Source organism: Pararge aegeria, chromosome 24, assembly GCF_905163445.1.
Source record: "Pararge aegeria chromosome 24, ilParAegt1.1, whole genome shotgun sequence".
NCBI lineage: Eukaryota > Metazoa > Arthropoda > Insecta > Lepidoptera > Nymphalidae > Pararge > Pararge aegeria.
Window position 1 is genome coordinate 4,462,215 of NC_053203.1, and position 22,885 is coordinate 4,485,099.

At 35.0% G+C, this 22,885-nt stretch overlaps 1 protein-coding gene and 1 non-coding gene across 2 annotated transcripts in view; both read right to left on the bottom strand.

Moving 5' to 3' along the window:
- Positions 1 to 18,822, bottom strand: part of LOC120634452 — an 84,365-nt gene extending 65,543 nt beyond the window's left edge. The window contains exon 1 of the mRNA XM_039905031.1: positions 18,583 to 18,822. The gene's annotated coding sequence lies outside the window, so the exon portion shown is untranslated. The remainder of the gene's footprint in view (positions 1 to 18,582) is intronic.
- A 3,383-nt stretch (positions 18,823 to 22,205) lies between these two features.
- LOC120634682 lies at positions 22,206 to 22,324 on the bottom strand. Its single transcript, XR_005659252.1, has one exon. It is a non-coding gene; the product is annotated as a 5S ribosomal RNA (ribosomal RNA).
- Positions 22,325 to 22,885: the final 561 nt, after the last annotated feature.

A 22,885-nucleotide genomic window follows, 5' to 3' on the forward strand; every position in this document is an offset into this window, starting at 1 on the left:
TTAACGGTGAAGGAAAACATCGTGAGGAAACCTGCATGCTTTAGCGTTCTCCATAATGTTCTTATAAGACGTGTGGAGTACACCAATCCGCACTTTGCCGGCGTGGTGGACTTCATACCCCTTCTCCTTCTGGGTGGAGACCCGTGCTCTGTAGTGGGCTGGTAACGGGGTGATAAGATGTAGAGGTTAAGAGGATGGAATACATAGTAACCTCTACGATGTTGTGAAAGTGCAAATCAATCTATTGTACGGGTTATTTATCAAACCACTGTTCCAACACCATCCCAACGCCATTTTAACTAAGTCTAGTAAAGTAATGTTATAATACTAAAGTTTAAGAACGCGTAATCATAGATGTGAACACACCAACAAAGTCAGTGACGCTTGGTATTTCTCCTTAACTAACATTATATATATATATATATATATATATATATATATATATATATATATATATAGAAGTATATTATATAAGTAAGGAAGTAATGATATCAGATACGGTATACCAGTCAACGGTAAGAGAGTATCTTTCTACGAAACCATTCTAAGAACTACGTAAAACACTTAAAACGCATGTACTGAATAAATGTTTTCAAACACTCCACTATTTATAATCACGTATGTTTATGTTTGGACTAAAGAACGATCTGGTATTGGCTGTAAAAACCTCAAGTATTCTGGACGTTAGGAACTGGGCTGAAAATACGTGCGTCTATAATCCGTGCGGTTTTGATGAAAACTACCCTAGATTTATTGCTACATCCACAGAACATACAGAAACCGATTTTGTTTTTTTTTTTACTTTTAAGTTGACATATTTTAATATTAAAATCAATTGCAATAATAAAAATTTAATTCGGACATAAATTTAAATTCAGTAAAGTAATAAAAATAATTTCGACAAATTTTATTGCAATGCCCCGGCGGGGCGTCATGTCTCTTATTTATGTAAATGAAGCAATTAATAAACAATAAAGAATATTGAAGCATCAAAAACCACTCTACTTTAGTAGTGTTTCTCGAACAGGCGGTTAGTCAATTCATACCATTTAGCAGTTGATAGTAATTATTTAACCTCTTATGTTTTAAACGTTTAGCATAAAATGGGAATTCGGTGGAAGGGTCGCATCAAAGAAATATCGGTCGACATAAAAAGCTCAAGAGAGCGTACTTACCTTAGTTAGGAGATTCCTAATTACTTACATATTTAAATTTATAATATAGTAAATAAGATAATTGTTATTGTTGTAGCTATGGAGCGTTATCTGAATTAAACGTAATTATTATTATTATAAAGTTGCTGTGGATATTGTGGTGACATGGAAAATGCAAACCAAAACACTTTTTTCTTACAAACTAAGACGCACCCCTTCAGAAATTTAGAGTTCCGGTGCGATACCGCGTAAAAACTGAATAGCTATAAAAATGGGTTTACAGATACAGATACCACCAGGTGAACATTGGATAGAAGCAAAAAGAAAGTAACGCCTACTTTGCGGAATTTCTTGATATATTATGAAAATTAAGCTTAATTTGCTATAGTCCGCGAAAAGCAGAGAATCTGTATGGTGTAATTTATAATTTCTTAATTGCTTTTATGCATAATATTGCATAAAAGCCCTATTATGAAAATTAAGCTTAAAAATTGTTAAGTTGATTTAACAAATATTAATTGTAAAGTCAACATCACCTTAGGATGCTCCGGTTTCGTAGCGAAACGTGCGTAGAGGGTACATTGTCGATCTGTTTGGTGTGGAGTATAAAAGTATAATAAATTATAAATTACACTATCCAATAAATATTTTTTTATTCTTTGTTCTTTTTTTTTATTATCCATGGACCACTAATAAATAAATGCAATAGCAGACTTTCATGATATGATATGAAAATTAAGCTTTATTTGCTATACTCCGCGAAAAGATCTTGGAATTCCGCAAAGTAACGCCTGCTTCTATCCATATACGAGTATAAAAGACCTTTAAAATAAATAAAGATTATAAAAAAAAAACCTAAACTAAACTATCCCAACGGAAGTTGCGAAAGACTTTAAGTCCAACAGTGGACACCCAACAAAACGTATTCAATCAAAAATCCCCAATGTGATCGTTCCTTAATGAATTGTCTAAAAATTTATAAATACCTTGATAAATAGCAGAAATTTTTCCGACGTGACTCGCGCTCTTTATTTATAGTGTACCTACATACTATCATTGATCCATAGCTATAAAACGGAACCTTGTTTACCTTGTAGCGGCGATAGCCTAGTGGTTAGGATTTCGGCCCCTATCTCGAGGCGACCGAGTTGGATTCCCCGCAACATTAACATATACTAACATAAAATAAAAACAGAAACATGAAGAAACAAGAAGAATACAAGAGGCGGCTTTATCGCTTCATAGCGATCTATGCCAGGCAACCTTAGAGAGGAGAATAGAGAGGCTTACTGTAACTTTTCTTTGTTCTGTGCGATTTTAATTTGTGTGTCAAAACTTACTGACGACACGTTCATGCCTGAGAGTTCTCCGTAATGTTCTCAAATATGTGTGGAGTCCACCTATTTGCACTAGGCCAGCGTGGTAGACTACGGCCTTAACCCCTTCACATTGTGGGAGGAGACCCGTGCCCTGTATTGGGCTGCCAATTTGCCGATATGATGATGAAGTGAAGGTAAACTTAGCGAGGAAACCTGCATGCCTGAGAGTTCTCCATGACGTTCTAAATGGTGCGTAAAGTCTACCAATCCGAACTTCGCCAGCGTGATCGCCTGAATCATTCTCATTCTGAGAGAAGACCGCTAGATTTGGTCCGCTTTTGCATCGTTTGAAAGAAAAATCGACGGAAATGATTTGATTTCCAGCGATTTAAGGCTTTTTTTATAAATTCCCTAGACACGTCAAACTTATAACACGCCTTCGTTCCTGCTTTGGCGATTTAAAATACTACGCATTGTTTAGAATCTGCGTATATGTGAATGGACCCTTTCCAATAGATATTTGCGTACTTCCACAGATCGCTGGCCTCAGTAGACTATTTGTCAGTGTTGGAAAAAACCCGTGGCATGTTGTTCAATAAATTTTCCAGGAAATATCTTCTATTTCACCGCTGACACTATAACTACTTGAGATATTTCCACGTTCGCGTATTTTCAACGTCTGATGTCAAATTTGATAACGTATAGGTGTGTTTTGTTGTTTAAATTTTTAATCTGTTCATATTTTATTGATTTTTACAAACTTTTATCTATTATAGTCTTCTTGTCAAAAGTTTAATTTAGGTGTTTTTTTTGTTGTGAAATTTCTGATTTGAAAGTTTTATAAGGGCTGAAATACTTATGCATTAAGGGTTGTTATTCAATGGGTTGCAGCAGGTTTTAGTTGACTTTCCCAAAGTTATTTTACATGTAGGCCATTTTAAAAAAGTTGTTAAGGTGCATTGCGGCCATTGGCCGCCCAATTGTGCAAACTTCGCGGCCTTTTTCCTACATAGACAAGTTGTTTTGTGATTGTCTTTCTATTCCATTAGGTATATGTACTTTTTATGGTGTATACTTTGACGGCCGATTGGCGTATGGGCAGCGACCCTGCTTTCTGTATCTAAGGTTGTTAGTTCGTTTCCCACAACTGTAAAATGTTTGTGTGATGAACACAAATGTTTTTCAGTGTCTGGGTGTTAATCTGTATGTTCTAAGTTTTTATGTATATTAATAATAAAAATATTCATCACTCATCTAAGTACCCATATCACAAGCTACACTTAATTTGGGGCCAAATGGCAATGTGTGTTTTGTCGTAGTGATTTTTTTTCAGTGAGTGAAAATCAATAAACTTCACTGCAAACGATTGAAATAGAGAATAACAAAGAAAAAAAAATATTTTAATTTGTTCATTAAAAAACACTTGTTTTTTCACGACTTGATGACACCACTTTCGAACCGCGGAGTGACATTTTGATATTTTCGACTAATTGTGAAATATGAGGGCGTCGACCTTTATGTTTTTAGTGCTAACTAAAAATAATATTGCCGTCTTGGCTGGAATACCTACTAAAATGTTCTTTATGTATTTATATCAACTAAGATTAATATTGTTAACGTATTGAAAGAAATAAGGTATTGGTTGAATTATTGATAGTCATCAGTCAAACCTTTTTTAGAACAACTAAAATGTTGACTATAGTTAACTTCATGGTGTCGGTTTTTTGTGACGGTATGTGCGCGCATCGTAAAAGTTTACTCTCACCATTTTTCCCTAACGCGCTAAAAGAAGTATAACTTCAAAAATTGTAGTAACCACGTCCATCCCGTCCCATCCCGGAATGCTGCTTGGCGGCAGAAATAAGCATTGCGGTAATACTTCCCGGGTCGAGCTCGGTCACAAAAAACTCTACTACTATTCTGCAATACAGTAATATCTCGGAATCAGTGGCGTGCGCTGGGTTCCTTACTAGGGTATACATACAGAAGGAAAATTCATTTTACGGAAAAAAAACCTCCTCTTTTACGGGCTATATTTCAATTTTAGGGTATGCAGTGCTTTTGTGCATGTATGAAGTGCACGCCACTACTCGGAATATAGTAAAATTACAGTAGTTCGCCGCCTTTGATCTCTCGGTAACAGTTCGTAATAAGATTATTCATAAACTGTTAATTCCAAGCATAATGGGCTCATTTAGTTTGAAATGCTTATTTCATAGCCTTAGCCCTCGTTCTACGTCCGCGCTTATTACGGTTTTTTTACAAATACGTTTGTTTTTTTGGGATAATAATAATTAAATAGTTCAAACAAACTAAAAAAGCACGCTTGGTATAAAAAACTAAACTAATTTCTTTCTTTTAGTTTATTCATAATAGCGACTTTTTTTAGTTTTTCTTGATCTATTATTTTTATTAGAGCAAAATTAATCGGTAACCCATCCACCATTAAAGAGATAAAATATTTTTTTTTTATTCAGTGTGCCCGTCTCTCGAAATGCAAGTTCTAATTATTATTTAAAACAGGCCATTAAAAAGTAATAGCTAACGCCCTCTACCATCTAGTAGCTTAATGTTTTCTGTGGAATTTGTTAGGTACGCGAACGCCATAGGTTTTTTACATTTGGGTCTAGATGGCGCTGTAGTAATTAGAAAAAAATCTTATTTTTCATAGTGAAAATTGGAATAATCTTTTCAGATTAGTGTATTGTCATCGGTCCTCGATATGTCTACAAAGTTTGAAAGAAATCTGACCGTTTAAAGTGGGTCAAAATCGCGCCCAAAGAAGTCGGTTACAAACAAACATACAAGTGAAGCTAATATAAAAAATGTAAAAAGTAGGCGTCACCACACAGCACATGTTCACTTTTTAGCATTCAGGTAGGTAATGCACCTATTATTCATGACTATAATTTCTGACTTTTTTTTTTGTGCTCCTTCCTTTTTTCCTCCGACATGGTGATCGGAGACTGTGTTTTAGGTCGGTACTTAAGTTGGCTTTTTTTTTATCTGTTTATTCTAAATCTTTTGGACTACATACTACTTATTATAAGTGCAGTGCATCAGGGTTATTATATTTCTGACTAAATGGTTATCCGCTGTACACGATTCTTTAAAATTTATATCAAATTCGATCGTTATGAAAATTAAGCTTAATTTTCTTAAAATAATTTACCTTAGGTGTTTATCTGCATCGATTACCTAAGGTCTTTCCGCGGAGTATAATATATAGCAAATTATGTTTAATTTTTATAATATGTAATGGATTTCCGCAAAGTAACGAAACAAACAATTTTAAAGTGCGAGTCATCGCTGCTCAATTCTATAAGAAATAGCGCAGCTTTGACTTATCCAGGGCCTAAGTCTGCTATTGCATTTATTTTTTAGTTGTCTATGAACAATAAAAAAATATTTATTGGATAGAAGCAGGCGTTATTTTGCGGAATTCCATGATATATTATGAAAATTAAGCTACATTTGCTATACTCCGGGAAAAACCAGGAGAATCTGTATGCTGTAATTTATAATTTCTTCAATCCTTTTACTCCATACCAAATAGATCTTCGGCAATGTACCCTCTACGCATGTTTCGCTCCGAAACCGGAGCATCATTTGGAGATGTAGACTTTACAAATTACCTCCTTCCCACGGAGTAGGTATATCAAACTAAGCTTAATTTTCATATAAAATATTTATTAGTTTTGCCAGTGGTGTAGCATAGTGGTTTCGACTTCCGTTGCAGACGATCTGACCTCGGCATGCACCCATAGCTTAACGAAGTTTAAAGTGTGTTCGCTTTAACCATTGCAATATTACATTCTTTAACCGTAAAGGAAAACGCCGTGAAGATACCTGCATGCCTTTCTCCATAATGCTTTTTAATGTGTACACACTGTGTTGTCTGTGCACATTAAAAAGCTGTGTGTAGGTGTGCGTACGTGCTGTGTGTACCAACGTGGAGGAATCGGCCAAAACTTTCCCTTTCTGACAGGATACCCGTGTTGTAGGGGTTTGGTAATACTGTAATAGGTTGATAAAGATGATGATAATTTATGACAACAAATAGGTAAAAGACCCTTGTCATTGTGGATGACCTGTGCCCTGGGGTGGGCCGGTTGATATGATGACGATGAAATAGTAAAAGCTTCCAGCGTAAATCGTGAAATAGTAATTAAAAGACTGTATTGGTAACCCTGCCGCAAAACATTCGTAAAAGATCATACACACTACGTCCGCTTAAAGTTTGCGTGAATAAATAAAATGGCGATTTTCATTTCTAGTATCGTAAACAGGAAACCGTTTTAAGAAATTAAATAAACATAGTAACGTATCTGGTGGCCTTGGTACTAATTTCATCACTTTTTAGGGATTAGAGAATATAAATTGATTTACCTAACTAGTTTTAGCTTTTTTCCCCTTTTACACCTTTTAAATATAAAACTGTCTTTGAATTTTTGTATTTAATAAATAAATTTAAATAAAATAAAAATAAATTTGTGTTTTGTTGTGACCATTAGAACTTTAATGTCACAGCTGATTTCATGGTTGATACCGCGTATTTCTAATACCTGTGAATCCTAACTAATACTGTAATAATGTGTTTGTTTGGCCTTCCTTGACGACGTAACTTAGCAACTAGTAAGCTTATTTTTCGCATAGATAGATAGATAGATAGATAGATAAATTCTTTATTTCACACAATTTATAATATAAATTGAAAACATAAATATAAGAAGAATAAAAATGCGCAAAGGCGGTCTTATCGCTTTAAGCGATCTCCATAGAGTTTGTTGAAAGGACGGCGAGTAACCAAAGACTACTTTTTATTCAAGGAAAACAAACGCTTCTCATGGGATTTGTGAAAAAACTTATAATGCGCGTGCGAAGAACGCAGGCGACATCAAGCTAATAGCAATAATTTTAACTGGGGCATCATCTGTTTTATGATGCCATATGCATTTGTGTCCCCATTTGACCTTTAATATCACCGCTGATTTCACGGTTGTCATCGCGTATTTCTAATAAAACCTAATATTTAAGTTCTTCATTCCTATGAATACTAGAATGCGAACACGTGCTGCGTGGTGATGGCAGATAAAAATACACTTCTCACCACCCCGACTCTTCCCGTGGGTATCTGACGGCCGATTGGCGCAGTGGGTAGCGACCCTGCTTTCTGAGTCCAAAGCCGTGAGTTCGATTTCCACTACTTGAATTTTTTTGTGTGATGATCATGAATGATATTCAGTGTCTGGGTGTTTATATGTATATTATAAGTATTTATGTATATTATTCATCAGTCATCTTAGAACCCATAACACAAGCTAACGCTTATATTGGGCTAGATTGCGATGTGTGTATTGTCGTAATATATTTATTTATTTAATATAAATCTCTGGATTCATTGCATGGTGCTGATGGGGTATTCTCGTTCATAATTCATTTATTGCATAAACTGTGTACATATAATGTTCTTATGATAACTTTTATGAATAATATACATAGATACTTATGAAATATAGATAACACTGAAAAACATTAATGTGCATCACAGAAACGTTTTCCAGTTGTGGGAATCGAAACCACGGCCTTGGACTCAAAAAGCAGGGTAGCTGCCCTCTGCGCCTTTCGACCGTCCATAGTACATCTGAGTTCGTTGGCTAGTTAATGCTCAAATCTTTTATGTTCAATGTTTTTACAGATAAAGTGTTTTTAGTAATGTAATTTAGTTAAAAGCTAGTTTTTATATAAATACAAAAATACACATGTCAAGTCATTCAGATAAAGCGAAGCAATCAGTTTGGAAACATTTTTCATCTAAAACACTAATAGCGGTCGGCTGACGGGAAATTTAAATTTGTTTGACTTTCAACTTCCGACAAACGTTATTAGAAAAGATAAGAAAAAATTCAAGAGCTCGTGTTTTTTAGCGTTTCCACGAACTTGGTGCTAATTATGGTTAAATTTGTGATTGTCTATAACCCAAGGATATAATTTTTGTCTAGAAGTGGGAGACATTTGTCTAGAAGTGGGAGAGTCTAGCCGTGGCTCCGTCGATTTGTAATGGAATGAAATAAAAATAAAATCATCATCATCAACTCATCACCGGCCCACTACTGGGCACGGGTCTCTTCCCACAATGAGAAGGGGTTAATGCCATAGTCCACCACGCCAGTGCGGATTTATGGACTCCACACACCTTTGAGAACATTGAGGAGAATTCTCAGGCATGCAGGTTTCCTCACGATGCTTTCCTTCACCGTTCAAGCAAGTAATGTTTAATTGGTTAAAAAGCTTAGAAAAGTGCGTGCTGGGATTCAAACTCGACCCCTCGAAATTGGAGTCTTACCCACTGAGCTATCACCGCTTCACACAACTCAATATATATAATATATTGAATTTAGTAGTGCTATCTTTATCTACAGAGAACAGCTTGGAAAGTATAGCTAACATTTCAATACTTTAACTTCTGAGAAATCTAAGCTTCAGATCCCTCTTTCCAAAGAGGAGACTTACATAGGTATCCTAATATCATAATCTTAAACTTATAAGTTAGAAAAAGATGATAAGTGTGGCTTGAGCGTGGAAGCAGTTTCATTATTCATGATTACAATTATCATTTGATTGGCATGTGTTTACGATATTGGCATAACCTTTCAGTTTTGGCATCTCGATTAGCGGACTTCTCGGTATTCCGACGTAGTTGTACTTCATAAATAATAGACAATGCATTGTATGTAATGTACACAGGACGATCATTCAGTCACTGCCCGATTTTAAATATTAGGAACATTCGTGAACATAACAAAACACGTGTATTTTATTTTCGTGTCACTTTCGTAGACGCTCAGTTAATATAAGATTAATAATAAATAAATAAATAAATATACTACGACAATACACACACCGCCATCTAGCCCCAAAGTAAGCGTAGCTTGTGTTATGGGTACTAAGATGACTGATGAATATTTATTCAATGGATAATATACATAAATACTGATAAAATACATATAAACACCCAGACACTGAAAAAACATTCCTGTTCATCACACAAACATCTTCCAGTTGTGGGAATCGAACCCACGGCCTTTGACTCAGAAAGCAGGGTCAATGCCCACTGCGCCAATCGGCCGTCAATTATGAAAAACTCGTCATGAAATTACAACGTGTGTTGACTAAATAATCAGTAATACATATATTTTAAAAATTAAAATATTGTCAACTTTATAACCCTACAAACAGACAGACTTGACGTTTCAAAAGTGCTTAATTTAGGCCTACTTGAAATAAATGAATTCTGATTTTCTTTTGAATTTATTAAATATAAAAAAATTATGAAATAAAAGAAATCAATACAGAAATCCATTTGTTGGCGTAGTTTAAATTAAATTTCGCGATGTTATTTTTACATCCAAACCATCCACCTTGCCGGATTTCATATCTCATAGAAATAACACGAAAAATTGGAAGACAAAATTATTGTCTCGTGGCACCCATTTCAGCTTTATACAGATGTGACTTGCTTCATTTAAATCCAAATTAATTATTTTGTACACATTTTTCACGTGAAGTTCTACGTAAGTTCCTATACCAACTTGTGCAAAAATGTTCTGCTCTGTCCGTGTTGTACGCTGGTCATCTACAGAATCACAAACATCATCAGCCTACTAACGTCCCACTGCTGGGAACAGGCCTCCCTCATAGGTAAGAGGGCTCTTCAGGATAGCTACACTGCTGCTACCTTTCGGGGTGTTGGGCTTCACATATTATAATTATTACCACATTTTAGTTTGAAAAACAGGGAAAGACTGCTTAACGTCCTCTTCGTGGTACGGGGTCACATCACTAGTCTCGGTCATCGAACTTAGGACCTTGTGATCAGTGGCGTGCACTTCATACATGCACAAAAGCACTGCATACCCAAATTATTTTGTATAACTCGTATGAGAGGGGAATTTTCACATTTTATGCCATGTACCTGCTTTATGGATACCCTCAAAAACCCTGTGCGCGCCACTCCTTGTGATCCGTAGTGGAACATGCTAACCACTAGAGACTACAACAACAAAAGCTGTTCTATAATATGTTTCATTTAACGAACCTCTGGTAAAAAAACGCTTTTTTGAATTGTGTCACTATTCATCTAAAACTGCGATATGTCAATGGCGAAAAGTGAACTTTTATAAATGTTTATAATAACCATTTGAAAAAAAAAACATAACCTTTTCAATCAACATAACTTTGATCTCTATCTACGCCCGATATGCTCAGTTTAACAGTTATTCGCTTACACCGTAAAATGCCGACATAAAACCTTGATTTATAACTCCGTAACTCATTTTATACGACGTTTTAATACGGGAAAAAAACGGGTTAGATTATTTCATCTATGTATATGTATACTAAATATATGAAGCGGAAGAGTTGGTAGGTTAACGAAAAATTATGCATCTGAAGAGTTAATTAATGTATTTTAATGCGCTAATCTAGGCACAGCTTGTTTGTGAATTAATTCGTAATAGATATTTGTTATATAGTATTTATAATTATTTAAAAAAAATGCTCAACCATTTTTGCCTGAGATCAAAACTCTTAATGAAATTACTGTGCACATAAAAATACGACAAGCCGTTTAGGCTATAGGGCGTGCCGAAGAAATATAATAAATAAATAAAAATACTTCGACAATACACACATCGCCATCAAGTCCTAAATTAAGCGTAGCTTGTGTTCTACCAAGATGATAGTAAATATTTTTTAGTGGATATTATACATAAATACTTATAAGAATCATATAAACACCCAGACACTGAAAAACATTCATGTTCACATGTGGGAATCGAACCCACGACCTTTGACGCAGAAGCAGGGTCGCTGCCTACTGCGCCAATAAATAGATACGGACCCTCAAAAAACATAACTGTCATTCTTTCGCATTCGGCTAAAAATTACGCAAACCTTTTTAATTATTAAATGTTACCTATGCAATTCGCAAAAATAACTTTTTATCGCTTTTTTATACAAGTTGCCCGCGTTCTTTCTGTTTCTGTAAAAACCACAAAAGCATAGTAACTACTAGAACTCCGACATTTGATTCGCTAAGTAGATAATCTGTAATAAAATATTTAAAAATAATCTCACATCTCCACGTAAACTCCGAATAATTTATTCAAGGGAAACATCAAAATAAATAGCCATTACGTGAATATATAAGCTGTTAAAGAGGATATATTGTGTACTATTAGATATTCCAAAATTCTCTGCTTCGTTTCAGTTCAGAATGAACGGTGAGTGTTGATGGATTTAATGCGAGCACGTTGGAAACCCTTCTATACGTAGTGTTTAGTTAAGTTAAAACCCGAAATAGTCTCAAAATTGGTACGCTTATATAATTATTCAAATAGACTATTTCAAGCTGCGGCTATTTAAAGGTGCTTTTGAATATATCTCACATTATCACGCGATCGCTAACTGTGTCAAAAGTCAAAGTCAAAAATATCTTTATTCAAGTAGGCCCATAGGTGGCACTTTTGATGCGTACATAAAAATTACACGGCAGTGAGGTGATGGCGATAACCACATTCGTAAACTTAAAACTAAAGCAACGAGGGTTCCAAACGCGTCCTGGTCTAAGAGTAAGCCCCAAGTTCCAAAGCCGGGTGTTTTTTTTTGTTATCACCATCTCACAATGTCATTTAAAATTATTAGAAGAGCAACCTGGTTAGAGCAATAATTCACACCCAAGCTTTTTTATCGATTACGTAGTCCTTAATACTATAATAGGACTTTTGTATAAGCTTACGTTTAAAACAAACTTTGAACTTTTTAAGAGACATCTCCAGTGTGTGAAGTTGATTGCCATTTAGTCAGGAATATTTTGTCTGTGAAGAACTTTATTTAATTTTGATTCTATTACAAGGGTGACCTTGACTGCCATCTCACCTGTATGGTAACCATGGGCAGGAGAATTTTTTCTCCCCGTATAAAGGAAGAAATGATATCTTCTCCCACAGCTTTGTCAACTCTCTGAGTATTAGCGCACATGCAGAAATAATATATAAATAATGTACGTGTAGTTATAATAACTTCTCCTGTACCCTGTTGCAGTGCTTTATGGAGTTGGCGTTGGATGGAGTATAAGATGGTTACGGGATAACCTGTTAAGTGTATGGAATTTATATTAAACTCTCTCTTATATCCCTAAACAGTATGAACGCAAAATAGCAATGCTAAATCCCTGCGTCTTTAATGATAGGGTAGTGACTAGCCACAGCTCTCTTACCAGACCAGACCAACGTAAATTTGGAAATTACAAATTCCAAATTGCTTCTGCCGAGGTTTGAACACTGGACCGCCACATGAGACCACATCTCTCACCGCTGTGCTACGGAGGCTCGATAGAGGTTATGTTGTTTGAACTTCAAATTTGGAATTCTCAATATCTTAAGTCATCATCATTAGTAGATACAAATAACGTCCCAGTATACGGGAATCCCAGAGAGGGAGTCGGAGAACCTAACTGGGCTAAAGCCGCTTTTTTGTATCTTAAGTAAGTTAAATATTTTATTCGTATATGTATATATACACCACCTAACTATGTTCTGTATTTTTTTATCTTCGCCATTGGTTGCCTGGAATAAATCGCTATGAAGAGATAAGGCCGCCTAATTGTATACGTTGTATGTTATACTTTAATTTTTTTATGTACTTTTTGTGGTGTGCAATTAAAATATACTCATTCATTCATTCTTTCACTGTTGGTATATCTAGAAGCTCCACGTTGCCAATGATATAGCTTTAAGCGTAGAAAAAAATATCTTATTATCAGTAGGGAGGGGGGGCCAATGGGAGGGTTTGTATAAATAGTAGATGGTTTGAATAAATAAATAAATATACTACGACAATACACACATCGCCATATACTAAGATAGCTAATGAATATTTTTTTATGAATATAATATTCATAAATACTTATAATCACCCGGACAATGAAAAACATTCAAGTTCACACAAACATTTTTTTCCAGTGGGAGTCGAACCCACGGCCTTAGACGCAGAAAGCAGGGTCGGTGCTCACTGCGCCAACCGGGTGTCTAAATGGCAATGGTAATGGTAGCTTCACAGAGGATGCTGCTTCCGTACTCCATTTTAATTCCTTAGTCGGCTCGTACGACACCCGCGGTTTGAGGAGGGGTAGTGACAACTATATTCTGTCTGGCAACACCACATGGCATAAATCTATTCATTCATGCAAATAAAAACAGCAAGGAAACTGCAAAAATCTAGGCCACCTGGAAACTACAGTTTTATATGGCAAAAAAAGTAATAGGCAGGACAAAGACCCCGAGATAATGGGATGCTGCGAAACATTGTCTGGACGCGGAACGTGACATATTTTATTCATCTCGCTGGGCACTTTTACCAGTTCACGAGCTTGAAAAGGCCTCCCGCCGTCGAGTATTACATATATAGTAATATCTATATTAGCTATGTGGTGCTTATTTTCTTAAGATAATTATAAATTATTAAATGAATGAATGGATAAATAAATAAATGAATTAGTTAATAAATGCGTGTCTGAATGAATGATTGAAATATGGTAACATAAATGAATGAATGAATAATCTATACTTATAATAAAACTGTAGCAAGAAGATTTCTGTACATTTAATTTATTTTGAAATTTTTTACCGGGGGAGCGGTTACTAATACTCTTAAATGTACCGGCTTTTCTTAACTTTGGAAAACATGGAAACGTTATTTTGATTAAAGGACTCGAGGGCCGCCAATTAAAGTGTAATTACAACTCCAGATTCAGCTTTATGAGAATCTACATGTGCTTAGGAAGTTAGGCCCTATCCATACATTGTATTTGAGTTGTTTACTTTTTTATCAACGCACGCTCTTGAGTTTTTTCTTCTTGTACAAGCATATTATGATCGTTTTCCGTGCGAAAACTTTTACGTAAAAAATTTTTGTAAAAGAAAATTGTAACTTCTTGGGTTCGTGATTACACATCCAATCTCGTAGAACATCCAACACGTATAGACATCACGTTTTTATTCAGACCAAGGTTTCCACATTATGCCCAAGGGACTCGGTTGAACATACATGGTTTGAAAGGACGATCATGCAATCTCTGTCCCTAGACTAAGCTGGCTAAATGAAAATATTTGTTTTATCCTTTTTGTGAATAACAATACGTTAAAATTGTTGATTTATCCTTTTTTATAAAATACAAATCCTTTAGTGTTTTCAAGATCGTGGCAGAATTAGGGTTTCCGTTAAGAGCAGTGGCTTTTTTTTTATACTTATTACATGTTATCACTTGACTGCAATCTCACCTGGGGGTAAGATGGAAGCGAGCTAATCTGTTAGGGAGTATGGTAGTTGTGTCCTCTTCATTGAGAAATTGGCAAAAATAAAAAAAACTGGATGCTTTTAGCTATATGCTATTCTTTCATTTTTTAACGTTTCATTTCGAGTGATAAATGACCAATGAAAGAAGAAATTACACAAAATAAATCGTTTGATATCAACTTTAGTATGTGTAAACAAGAAGAACCTATATACAAGGAAAAGTGATAATGATATCGTCGAAAAAGTTTTCGGAACCATCAGAAGTTTTGTCTCGAGTAAATGAAAAAACTTTCATTGGCTATCGGCTTAAAACTTCTACGGGCTTCAGTTATCCGTTGATTTTATTGCAGCCTTTCAGTTATAGACTATGTACTAGACAAGTCGTAACGCTTTTTGCGTTATGCTTATAAAAATAATAATAATATATTTATTAGTCAAAATTACAGTTATTGCGCAACAGCGCAATTCACAATTAGCAGCAAACCTCAGCAAGGCATGCATTCTTTTCGTTTTTAATTTAATTAAATTAATACAATAGATTACATATTGATAACACCGGGAGGTATCTTTGCATCGTTCGAGTCCAAACAGGACTAAAGTGTATCAATAATGCAGTCGTATTTACTCGTATATCAAAATCCCCACCAACTCAATGTCATGAACATTGGTTTTTAATCAAATAAAATTGTAATTGGTTCACTATCTATTAACTCAATAGTAATTATTAGAATAATTGTAAAGATCCTAATCAATTTAATAAAATATGTGGCAAATATGAATTTATAGTTATCAAAAGTTTAATTATTTACGCAATTTATAAATTTACTGTAACAATATACTATTATTGACTGTCTTACTAGACTAGAGGAAAGTCGAACACTAACTCCTAGCTGCGCCAGGATAGACACATTTGTTCGCTTGGCTGTCCAGGGTATTCTCAACATGCGCCTCCAGCACCACATCTCGAACGCGTATAATTACGATCGATATCGATCGATCGATAGAAATAAGATCGTACGAAGAAAGTAGAAACCATACGAGTAATAAATATCTGGTGACAATCATGCCGTGCCTTGTATTGACGGCAGATCAGAATAGAGTTGTTACTCTTACTGTGGGCGTACGAAGTGACTAAGGGAATGTAACGGAAAACTAGCCGCAGCGTGCCCTGTGCTACTACTACCGTCTACTGCGGTCTGCGATCACATGTCCGCCCCGCGTGGTGATTATTACAAGAGGCCTTTAGTCTAGCAGGACGGTAAGGGCTGCTGTCGTAGGTTGCCTGGTAGAGATCGCTTTTAAGCGATAAGGCCGCATGTTGTACCTTTTCTCCTTTATTTTAATGGTTTTTTTTAAGTCTTGTTTTTTTTTAATTTGGTGTACAATAAAGTGTATTTTATTCATTATGCAAGCTAGTCCTACAGGGCAGCCAAAAGGTATGCAGACTCTTCTTTATATTTTTTAAAAGAAAAATTCAGGATTCTCTATACTTATGCTGATATATTTAAGTAGAGGGGCTTATACTAAGTTTGATTAACGGTGGACATTGATTCGGCGAGATCGCAAAGAGTTCGAACGAGCTCTTTCCCGATTGGAATTTGTCCGGACCATTTTATTAGCTTTGTAAATAACAGATTGCTTGCGGATTTAACGTTGAAAAACTTATTTCTTTACTTTATAGCAGTATCATGGCCCTTTAGTTAATATATCTATTGCATTTTGACGTTCCATAGAACAAATATATAAAACTGGCTTCTACCCGCGACTTCGTCTGCGTGGACTTCAGAATTGGGTCTCAAGCTTCGCTAGTTAACAATTTTTAATCTTACCACGGGAACTATTTGATAGATCGGTATGGATAATCCATGTCCTTTTCCAAAGCATATGTGACATACCAAATTTCAAAGCTGTCTGCGATCTTAGCTCGTAAACGATTTTTAACTTTCCCTCGGGAACTTCTTAAGGAATCGTTATAAAAAGTAGCCTATCTTCTTTTCCATGGCAAAGGCTACATGCATGCCAAATTTCATTTAAATCTGTTCGGTCGTGTTTGCGTTATTGAGTTACAAACATCCACAATTTCACATTTATAATATTAGTAGGACATATATAAGAAAAATAATAAGAAAATGTGATATTTACAATAAGATGTATCAACACATAACAACACACATTTTTGATTCGGTAATACGGCTATTGATTTTGGGATTGCACTGAATATCTTTACACACATGGCACAGTTTTTCTCTCATTCTCATCTCAGTTTAACTTTATTACTAGCTGACCCCATCGCCATCTGTCGGGCTGATTTGTAAATCTAAACCGTCCAGGGTGCCACCCAAAAGCATACCGAAAAATACACTCAAATCGGTCCAGCCGTTTAGGAGGAGTTCAGTGACATACACACGCACACAAGAAATATACATATAAAGATTATTTTAATTCATCTTTAATTTAGTACCAGCTCGAAGTGTATCCTTCATGGATTTAATGTGATCAATCAAGAGTAACGTACCTACATCGATTTGCTTTTTTTTAAAGTTATTTACTTAAAAAGTAGAATATAAGCACTCAACTTCTCGGATCCCGTAAACCAAGTTTATAAGAGAAAATGCACGTGAAAGTTTTGAAGTAATTATTCGTACTATCCCGCAAGACATATAGAGATATATAGAAGTTAAAAATTATGAGATTAATTTATAAAGATTATAAGTATATAATATTATAAGTATATATAAGTTTACATAATCTATGCATGTTTTAAGATAAGGACGCTACGTTTGTTTTTATTATCAAATGCCATCAACATCTTCATCAAGAAAGCTAAAGAAATAGCTAAATCGATGAAATTACCATACGTATAGCAGCGCATTGACGACGTGCGTTTTCCGGGAAAAATCAGCAATTTCAAACCATCTCTGGAAGAAAAATACGTAGATCGGATTCTCTCCCTCACGAAAGAAAGAGATACCTACACTTTTACATTTATATTATCAATAGGGAAATAGAAAATGAATTTACTAAAGCAGAAAACTATTAAGTTAACGTAGCGTTTATCATGGCATTAAATTATTCAGTTAACCTATATTTTTTAGTAATAATTAAATGGTAAAAGCCATTTTACTACTTTATTAAAACATAATATATTAAGATTTAATATTGATTTTTCAGTACCACCTGTCGACTCTAGAGATCTGGAGATAAAATAAGAAAATATTTTTGAATATCGCAGTTATGTGCACGGAAGAGTACCTCGGTAATATTGTGATAGTCGAGTTTTTTTTATATGTATATATTTTACGTACAATATAACTGTATAGTATTACACTGCATAGTATATTTTAAATAATATAAGAATTTAAAATCATTATATACGAAAGCTCATGTCGATATAACTAAATAATCTTAATCACTCAGTTAATAATATTTTAAAGCTGAACAGTTTCTATGTATATTTGAACACCGTAATCTCAAGAACAGCAACAAATCTTTCGGGTAGATAACCCGTTTATGAGGTAAGACTACAGGTAGAATCCCAGTTAAACTCGAGTCGACTCTTATGGCACAACTGTTTACATGGTAACAAAAAAAAACGCTTAAATTCATCCATTAGCTTAAATGACGTGGAATAATTTCTGTAATTGTTATATTTTTTTAACATAACTAAGTATAAATACATATTAGTTTTAAAAGTAAAATCATATTTTGATGAATATAACAATTTTATAAATATTCTTAAACTCAAAAATTACCTTAATTGTGGAAAAAATCACCGCACCGATCCAGCAGAAACACCAGGGTAACAGAAACACTGAACAGAAGCAACAAACCCGTTTGTTTATAAGGCACTATAATATCTACGGTTCACTTTCGAATCGACCGCAGTAACCACAGTGTCGAAACACGGAAAGTTGATAATAGGATTTTCACTCATGAAATTGACACAGAGAGACTGTTGGAAAACGGTTGGGCCGCCTGGAACGGGTACGGTATCTTTGACATCGCGATTTAGACTGGCTAAAATTAACAATGTTGATCGAATGCACGCAGGGTTGGCACAGCCGATTGACCGACATTTAAAATGGGATGCGATATTGGCGGGTTTTATGACTTGTAAGGGATTATTTATGAGTATTCGATGAATCCGGAATATTAAAGAATTACAGTAACCACTATAGTTTAACTAGCTGTAATTTCCGACAGCCAGATAAAACTGTGGTTTTCATTTATAATGTTTTAGTCTTTTCTGAAACTTTTATATGCATCTTTATTAATCACATAATTTTACTTAAATGATTATTCTTACATTTTCATTGTACTTATTTAACATTTTAATTTTATTTATTTAATAAATATAATTACTTTTATAGAAAAAATAACTCGACGGTTCCGTTACATTAAATATATTGCGGCGATGGCCTACTGGCGCAGTGGGCAGCGACCCTGCTTTCTGAGTCAAAGGCCGTGGGTTCGAATTCCACAACTGGAAAATGTATGTGTCATGAACATGAATGTTTTTCAGTGTTTATCTGTATATTATAAGTATTTATTTATATTATTCATAAAAGTATTCGTCGGTCATCTTAGTACCCATAACACAAGCTACGCTTACTGTGTGGCTATATGGCTAATGTGAGGAATATATTAAGAAAATTGTGCTGGGCGATGTGTTTAGATCAACTTAATCGTATAATTTTAGTTCATTCACTGATGCTGCCTCCAGCATGTGATTCGGTAATATGAATTTTGCCTTGGCTTGTATTGATTCCAGATAATTGCATGGGTGCATATTTTTGCGTAGCAGCTGTTTTGTAAAAGTAAGACAATGCCGAACTAGTAGATACATTGAAATTCAAAAATTCTTCATTCATGTAGGCCTATCGCAGGCACTTATGAAGCGTTTATACATATATCTTATATCTTTAAACGAGCAATTCTTGTATATATATAATTGGAATCTTGGGGTTTTGGGGGACGAAAAACCGATCTATCTACGAGTAGGTTTCATTTTTAGAAAATGTCATTTTATGCGGGTTTTCCGGTAATAACCGATTTGGTGCAGACGAAGTTGCACGGGTCAGCTAGTTTTTACATAATTGTAATGGAATGGTGATAACTTCGTTCGCCAACTTAAACCTAAAGCTACGAGGTTTCTAAACGCGCCCTGGTCTAAGAATAGCCCACCAAAAACTTAGGCGGGTAATTTTTTTGTCATCACAATCTCACAGTAAATTTATATTAAGCTATGAAGTTAGAACAATTAACACCCAAGCTTTTTTTATTGTTTAAGTAATCCTTAAAATTATAATAGGATTTTTTGTAAGCTTACGTTTTATATAAACTTTAGAGTTATTGATTGATAATTCAAAATATTCAATGCACTTAGCTCAATCACTTTTTACAGCTGGGTAGTATATAATGCACCGAATACAAAGTAGAAGATATATAATTGGAAGGAAATTATTTGTAATTTATGTTGCAATTTGGATCGGTTAAAATGGACAATTCTATCAATCTCAGGGTTGGTCGTAACTGATTGCCTGATATTATTACTATACAAGCTCTTGCCCACAACTTCGTCCGCGTTTTGTTTACGTTTTTAAGACTCCAGTAGGCAAAGTTTATTTGCCCGGGCTTAAAGTTAATATATTTAGTATCTCCATTGGGTTTTTTGAACTGTGCTTTAAGATACGAAGCATCCTTTGTCCGTCTCCAGAATACAAGCTATCTCTGTGGTAAATTTCATTATGATCGGTAAAGATATCTGCGCGTGTGTGTGTGCGTGTGTGTGTGTGCGTGTGTGTGAGTGTTGTTGATTTTTTTTTTTGCTTGAAAGTTGAATGAGCCAGTATTGCTCTTAGCTATGTTTGATGAAAATCGGTCCATGAACTATCTCAATTTATATCTCAATCTAACTATATATGTTAGTTTATGTCCATTACTAAAGTAGCTAAGTGTATTGTTTTCATCAATTTTTGTAAGGACTTAGGCATGTTTTGTTTTATAATCAATACTTTATGACTTCTGACTACTGACGTTTTAAGATATATTAATCTGTTGACTCAATATAAAATGGTTAGTCAAAATAGTTTAACATTGATACAATTTACTTATCGACATGATTTATTTTGAAATTTGATTACCTACCTAAGGCACTGGGTGAATGGGTAATCAAGAATTCCCCCTGCACCCAGAGTCGGTCGGACCACGTGAAATACATTGAAAGATATTACTGCGGATTGAATCTATATTATTTAAACTTGACCTAGACCGAATGGGTATGCCGCGAAGGAATCAACATCAATTATTATAAATGACTGCCGCAGTGCGCAAGATACCTATTTTTAATTTATGATTCATATTGAACTTTTAGTGTCGCTTTTGTCCGTATTGTTCGTCCGCGCTTATTAATGTTTTTTACAGATGCCCACAGAACTAAGAACATACAGAATTTGAATTTCTCGAACAAACGGTTGGACACTTCTGAGCAAAAGTTAACCTGTTTCTACATTGATTTACCTCGAGCCTTGGAGCCTTGGTAGGCACAAATGAACCCAAACCAGCTTCTTCGAACCTTCTTCGTACCGTACGCTCACTTACGGTTACACCCCGCACTGCTTCTAACTCATGTCGGGCTTGGACGGCCGTCAAACGGGGGTACCTACGTACACGAAGCCGAATGAAACGATCATCTCTACTCGAAGTACATCTTTTTCTGCCTTGTCATGCTCTTCTCAAATAAGTACCGGTCTCCCTAAACCGTTGGATACTGTGATGAATCGTTGAAACTGGTCGACGAAGATCTCTGGATATCACTCTGTAGGTTTGACCATTTCTTCGCATTTCGAGTGCCCTGGCAATCTCCGTTGGGGCTAAGTCAGGCATAATTCAGTCCTCAACTCCAGAAAGATACGCGATTAAAAAAAACTAACAAAAAACACTATTTTAATGAAATTTTAAATCAAACTCAGAAGGAAGAAATATTCGAAGTTCGCTCCAGATAAGGTGTTTTTGAATAAAATTAAAACAATTGCATAAAATGTGATGTTCAGCTGTTTTCTCAATTTGAAAATATTTCTTTTTAAATTAAATGACCTATAAACTAACCAGCAACCATATATGTTACTGGTATCAAACCTTTTTTTTGTGTTCCGCTAAGTATGGCGGCGTGTAAAAAAAAAAAAACCGTAATGGAGTCTTGTGTTGCTGAAAACAAACTACCTGGAATATAAACTTCAGAATGAGTGCATTCTAAAATAAATAATGCTAGTGATGTATAAAGAAATTAAAATCAAATAATAGAGAAGTAAAATGCATAAAAAGAGAGAAAATAGATAGATCACAAAAGTATCAAATATGTAATGGAGAAGTAAAAAGCCAACATCACGCGGTGTTCCCAGGCGGTCACCCATCCAAGTACTGACCGCGCCCGATGTTGCTTAACTTCGGTGATCGGACGAGAACCGGTGTATTCAACATAGTATGGACGTTGGCAACCGACGTGACAAAATTAAGAAACTAAAAGCACGAAACCTAAAATCTGATATTTATATATCTCAAAAACTTCTAGTAGGATTTCCTAAAGAAATAAAAAACCGACTTTATCAACCGGGCAACAGACCCAAGCCCTTCCACATTTAACGGGGCATAACCTATGACCTAACTAAATATAATTACCTATGTGCGTTTTTCCCGCACGGCCGAAGGTTAGCCAAGACTATAACACCTTGATGCAATATAACATTGTGGTAAGTGTTGATGCAGTCTTTTTGATTTGATTTGATGGAGAAATGAAAATAAATAATAGTCGTTTATATAGTATATTTTAATTATTTATCTAACAACATTAGATACATTTTATTTCGCTCACATACAACTCATAGTTATTATTAGCGACAAAAAGTTTATTTTTATAATAAAATAAAGTTTACGAGTACCAAAAATTAATTGTCTGAAAAATATAGTTGTTGACAAGCGTAAAAGCGATATTATATTATACACATCAACGAAAATGTCTTCGAATGTTTTTGGCAGCTATTTCCGTTTTGAACAATT